Here is a 6,856-nt window from a genome sequence, read left to right as displayed (position 1 = left end):
AGAAGTCCATGTTTTCCATTTATGTTTAAAACCCTAATAATAAACTGCAATCGTCTTGATCAAGAAGTTTGCCATGTTACTGTGTCTCCTAGTAACGTTAGAAGCTGCATCCATGAAGTATCACCACCAGGATTGCCTAAACATGAGTAGAACAAAGACAATAATAGACATGCTGATGTGGATAGGGGAAAGCCCACAAGACTTTGCCACATTCTTCAGTGCCACTCTGATGTAGCAGCATTTGAGTTTTTTTTTCCATTATTTTATTAGAATTTTTAGCCTTTAAAAGTTAGGATTCATGTTTACATCAATTCTGAGACTACATATCAAAATGCTCACTATTGTTCCATGTTGCATATTTTGGGATTTCAATGAAGTCTATTTCATTTTTTTCTTCTCCAACTTCTGCACTTATTCATATACTTCTTATTTCTTAGTCAATTTTGGACTGTTCTTTTCTTAATTCCTTAACTGTACTTCTGGGGCAAATTTTCTTCTTTTGTCCCTGTCTAACTTATTTCTTAACACATCTAATAACTTTCTATTTTAAATTTTCTATTTTATTCTAGAATATTTGTTTATTTTATACAAATAAATCAGCTTCATAAATTTATTGCCCCTTAGTTATTTTGACATAATCTAGTTACTTATATCTATTGGTACTTGTATCTAAATATTATGTATCTGTTTCATAATAATTGCTGTTCATTCAATTGATTACCACACATTGATTGCTTTTTTATATCAGGTCCTGGTCTAATAACTTCAAAACTACAGATGAATAAAAAATAGAAAATAAAATTCTATGTCTTTATGGAATTAATATTCCAATAAAGAAAACCAAGAAGGAGAAACCATCTAAAGTTCTGAGGTTTGAGTGGGATTATAATTTTTGATAAATTTATACAACATATCTTATGGAGGGAGATGAGAGTCTCATTAGTGAAATAAGGGAAGGGAGGACAAGATGACAGGCTGAGGGAAAGAGTCAGTAAAGGGTCCTGTTAAATATTTCAGAAACAGAACTCCAGTATGAGCATGTATAGGAAGCAAGTAGGAAGAGAATTAGAAGCATAAGGAATTCTGCAAAAAATATTAGTCATGAAGGAGCTGAAGGAACAAACCTACTGCAACAGTAGAGGTCAATGTACAATAGACAGGGAAGGAAAGATACAGGGACACAGACAGAAAGACAGAGAAATACAAAGAGAGATTCTTAGATATTCTTAGAATTCTTCGACAGGCTTGCTCAAATATAGACAATGTCAGACAAAAAAAGTAAATAATGGTTATTTTTGTTTTACTTTTAAACTTAAATGTGTGAGAGTAACTTTAAAATTATAATAATCTGAATCATATGTATATGATTTCAGTGCTGATCTCTGGTATTGGATAACTAATTGAAGGGTTCTTTCCAAAGGAAGACTATTTTTTCCCATTCTCTGCATCCCTTGTTAATTAGCCTGTGGTTCTTTGTATTTGGGTGGAGCCCCACTTCCATGTTAGTATGCATTTTGGTGAATTATCGTCTCAGGTTTTATTTAGAAAATCATATTGTTGAGATATTATAGGTGAAGCTTCCCTGACATTTTAGGATATGCAGATAATGTCCTGGTCCTCTGGATCTTACAATACTTATGCCTCTTCTTCCATGATGTTCCTTGAACCTTAAGTGCAAGAGCTGTATTGTACATACATCAGTTGGAGCTAGGCATCATACGGTTGCATTATCTTCAATTTAATCAGTTGCGCTTTTCTATATTGATTTTCATCTGTTGCAAAGAGAAGTTTACTAGTTGGAGGGGTAAGTGTTACAGTTACCTATGAGTATATGGATACTTAGTATGTAGTTAAAAGTTGTGCTGTATTTTTGTTGTGATAAAGAGAGAAAGAAGAAAAGAAAGATGGAAAAATAGATGACAGAGGAGAAAAATTCCTGAATCACCTTGAGTGAATAAGAAGGGAAGAAATTTGTATTTTCTTCCACAAAAGGCTGTCTTAAGATTAACAGAACAGGTTCACCCAAGGCAAGCGAATAATTTCAAAGGGCAAAGCTTTGCAGCAGTATGAGACTGTGGATCTCAGGGACTCCATTCTAATTGTACCAAATCTAAAATCTTATACAGTTTAAAGATAGTGAATTCAAAGTCAGTAAGACTTACAGAAAATAGGAGATCATGAATGAGAAGCAACATTGAGGAGTGTGGTGGTTTGAAAGAAAATGACCCCAAAGGGATCAGCACTATTAGAAGGTGTCACTTTGTTGGAGTGAATATGGCCTTTTTAGAGGAAGTGTGTCACTGCAGGGGCAGAATTGAAGTTTCTTATGCTCAGGATATGGCTCAGTGTCTCAGTGAACTTCCTGTTGTTTGCATAATATAGGACCCGTAGCAATTACTCCATGATGATAATTGACTGAATGTCTGAAACTGCCAATGAACCACTCCAGTTAAATGTTTTCCCTTAAAAGAGTTAAGATTTTCCATACTCATGGTGTCTCTTCATAGCAATAAAAGCCCTAACTAAGATAAGAACAAATATCCTCATCTGTAAGACAGGAAAGCTATTGTAAAGAAAAACAGAAAAGAAGATGTTCCATTACTTTTCCTGCAAAGATTATTCTTTCTGTTCACTTTAAGGTGGAATAGAATTCCATTTGTATGTATTATACCGAGTGAGGTAATTCAGACCCCTTATGACAAATGCTGCCCATTCTTTTGTATTCAAGGCCCTATTGCTAAAGACAACATATACTTCAGACACAGAACTTGGAGGAATGGAGCTAGAACTCACCTAGAACTCCTCCCCAAGGATTAGATATTATAATATCTGAAAGTTCTTTCCAAGCTGCCAAGAGAGATAAAGGAGTCAAGAGCTGTAAAGCACACGAACCACAAAATAACCTGCCTGATATGTCATCCCCAAGGTGCAGCAAGAAGTACTCATATCTTGGCTATAACCAGCAATTGTCTAATTAGACCAAAGCCCCACACAATAGGGTGGAATTCATGCCTGATACTATAAATCCAGTCAACTGTCCATGGCTCCTGAGATATGAGCCTTAGAGGAGAACCTAACAACTGCCAATTGCCTAAGCCAGAATAATTTCAAATTGCATTCTAAATACTTATAGACAGAGATAATTATAACATTGCTATTCATCAAAGAATTTTTTGTAGCAAATAGAGACCATTGCATTACATAAATCTATATCCCATCAAAATGCAGAGAATAACTAACAAGGCAGTGTTCAGATCTATAACACAATCCCTATACCTAAGCTTGAGGAACATCATGGAATAACAGAAAGAAGACTGTAATAGCTAGAGTATTAGAACATCTTTTGCAAGGTGGTATCTTCAGGGAAGGTACAACCATAAAACTTCAATACTATGGTCACTAAGCAAGACATTCACAGTGTGAGTGCCACAAGCTGACATGACAATATGAATAGCGAAAATTTTAGGAAGCTTTACTTCTAGACAAAGAACTATTGAAAATTAATGCCTGCTTAAAAAGGGGCTATCAGTCTTCTCCAGGAATGAGCCATTTAATAGCTTATCAATACTGAACGGTCATCCCTAACCATATGTATATATCAGGAGAAACAAATTGAGTCAGCAGATGTATATGTATACATACATGTGTGTGTGTATGTGTATATAAAGCATACATATGTGCCTATGTATATAAATATCTGCATATGTGTTTATATATAACTAATAATTAAAAGAAGAGGTCATGAATTTAAGAGGAGCACATCAGGAGAGAAAAAGAAAGATGAAAATTGTTTTACATAGTACACACATAAAAATATCTTAAAAAATTAAAGTTTAAATAAAAAAATCATGAGCAGCTACATGAGATCACTGTTTGAAAGAAATATCCTCATTGTTGATAGTGGAGTAGTATGTTGGAGAAAAATATCTGTAACTGAACCAAACTTGCTAATAATGGCTCGTGCATTTCGAAGAGAACAGAACTGAAACAGAAGAGGATGGAGGCAGTGCTCAATTGCAAAAAATCCTGGGGCTGTCAACTAGAAACAAGAAGCATAAAAACTAGGTCATCTCAGAGTTGGACTCATGATGCAAGCTGGACTGTGGAAGTAGATCGGTTCTGTCTTTTTAAGGTTCCAGTGGTAAGGCCCTAAATGCAATTGAAGGACTCTCTTTGACTTCTGCTGACATCTTCTAAAGAAAACAGGTATGAATTGTGTGCAGTGGTGGTGTGCACACATCTTTCTTTCCAACACTGAGAAGGCACAGCCTGTTCTACACAGTGAGTTCTAAGACAACCAGGGCCACACAGATAAATCCTGTCTCAGCAACCCTCCCCTCCATAAAACAAAACAAAACAAAACAAAACAAAACAGGTATGTTATTCTTGGCAGTAAGTAGGGAGGGTAGTCATGACCCCACTAGATAGTATTCAAAAGTTCAGAGGAGCCCTCACTTTAACCTGTCAGTGAAGAGAAAGTTGACATTGTTCATTAAAATTTTATTTCTCCATCTCATTAATGTTCTTTGTTTTGTTTGTTTTGTTTTTAATTAAGTGCTCATGTTGGTTGAAATTTTCTTTGCAGATTTTTTTCCTTTAGATTTTATTTAAAATGTATTCTTCTGAAGAGAAACTTCTTGTACATCTACTGATTATTTGGTTGCAGCAGCAAGCCTGAGTAGTTAGTAGGATATGGTTATTAATCCTGCTAGAAACCTCCACAGGAGCAAATGTGTCACCATTTTTTTTCCTGCTCGTTTTTTTTTTCAAAGAAAAATCACTAAAAGAAGCGATTCTCAAATTCTCAGATTCTCATTGTGCTCTGCATTGAATTTTGGAGAAAATTTCATAATCAACTGTGATGAACACTGCACCGTCCCCATGCTCAGGTATTAGGGCCTGTGTGATACCTCCCTTTAGTGGCTTCTTAAGTATAGGACTTGGGTTATCTATGGGATGTCCAGATTCCACCTGATCAAATAGCGAATCCACTACTCCATGCAGGAGATGGGGATTTTGTTTTTATTTTTTTTCCTGACCTCCAATGAAATGGCCTCTATGCCAGCTCAGCTGTTCATTTAATTTTCAATACCCTCTTTTATTTTTCTAGTAATTGTATGATGTTGCACCTGAAGGTACCGTTAGTCTAAACATTTAATTTGGCATATTTCCAGAAATACAAATCCCATTTGTGTTGTTACAATACCTTCAGTCAATAAAACATAGTATAATCTAACAATGAAATTCATGGACATCCCACAAGAGCTTAGTTAAGGACATATTGAAAATATAAATGATATTTGTATCATCTTTTTCAAATTCATTCACAGAGATAATTGCTATTTTGAATATATTTTGTAGTTTCCTTGTATTTTCCAACATTTGCACTATGTAAGGCTCTGTTTTCACAATATATTAGCATAACAAATGTGTTTAAAATTTATTTGAAAATGATAGAGATGTCATAAGAGTGTACTTTCTACAACTCAGTGTTCTGTTTTCATGCAGTTCTTTAATTCTTCATATGGATGAGTATTCCCTTAAGTGTTCTATTTCACAGCTTATCCATTTTCTCATAGAGGACAGTTATATCTCTAAACCTTTTTATTATAGACAATACTGCAATGAAATTTTATGGATATTGTGAGCTTGTTGATATTTTTCTAGTATATACCTAAAATGGGATTTTTATATGTACTCATGGTTTTACTAGAATAATCCAAGTTTCTTTCTAAGTTGATCCAACTTGTATTCTCAGCACTTTCTTGGAAGTTTGTCTGCCTGTGAAGTATTATTTCAAAACTATTTTAAATATTCCTATTATATTTAAATTTATATTTTATATTTTAAAATACCTTATCTGACCATTTGGAAATATAGGTCACATTTTTATTATATGAGTTGTGGAGTTGTCTTCTAATATTAATAGGATAAATTGATACTGTTTCCTAGTCAATTTTTCAGCTCATTGGTAAATAGCGATTAGTCATGATTGTGCTATGTTCCCACTTTCATTGTTACACAAGGTTGTAAGTTTATGTTTGCATGTATGTGAAACACTTCTTCATATATAATGAGAACCAATCATCTGAACAAAAGTACTCAAAAAATGTAGACCAGGTTATACAAAAAAGGCAAATAGTACTATAAAATTAGTTGGAACTAAAAATCATCTAGATACAAACATGGAAAATGAGATACCTTTGAATTTCCATTTGATTTTAACATACTGATTTTGGAAAAATTGCCAAACTTGTTTTGTTTGTAATCTATAGGCTAAATAGAAAAAAATACAGACAGATAGATAGAAAACAACCCTACCTAACCATATCATCACTAATGGATTTTCAAATGAAATATACTTAATCTGGCGGTTCAGTATTATCAAATTTCAAGGAGATTTTAATCAAATATGGAACTCAATATTCAATGGATTTTCTTTGTGACAGATAACAATTAGAAATACCAACCTGAGGTAAAATAAATATATTATGAGTGAAAACAATCTTTCCATAACACTCTACAATCTTTGGCTCATTTGTGATACTTTTGCTTCTAAACTTTTAAACTTTTAAACACATATTTGAAATTTTACACAAAGGAATTTTTATGGCTGAGTAAGTAAAAGGATTTATTTGCAGATGTGAGCTGAAAGTGAAAACTACTCACTGTCGTTATTGATTCTTGCAGTTTTGCAGCCCCAAGTAATTAGCCCTTGCATAGTGCTGAAATCCCCTTTGATTTAAATATCAAATTAAAAAGGGGACAAATGTGTTGCTATATACAGCTATGCCATAGTCAGTGTTGTGTGATGTATTTCACTATCACTGATCAGAGATTTAAGCTCATTTCTAGA

This window comes from Myodes glareolus, chromosome 16, assembly GCF_982192425.1.
Source record: "Myodes glareolus chromosome 16, mMyoGla1.1, whole genome shotgun sequence".
NCBI lineage: Eukaryota > Metazoa > Chordata > Mammalia > Rodentia > Cricetidae > Myodes > Myodes glareolus.
Note: the sequence above shows the minus strand (reverse complement) of the source record.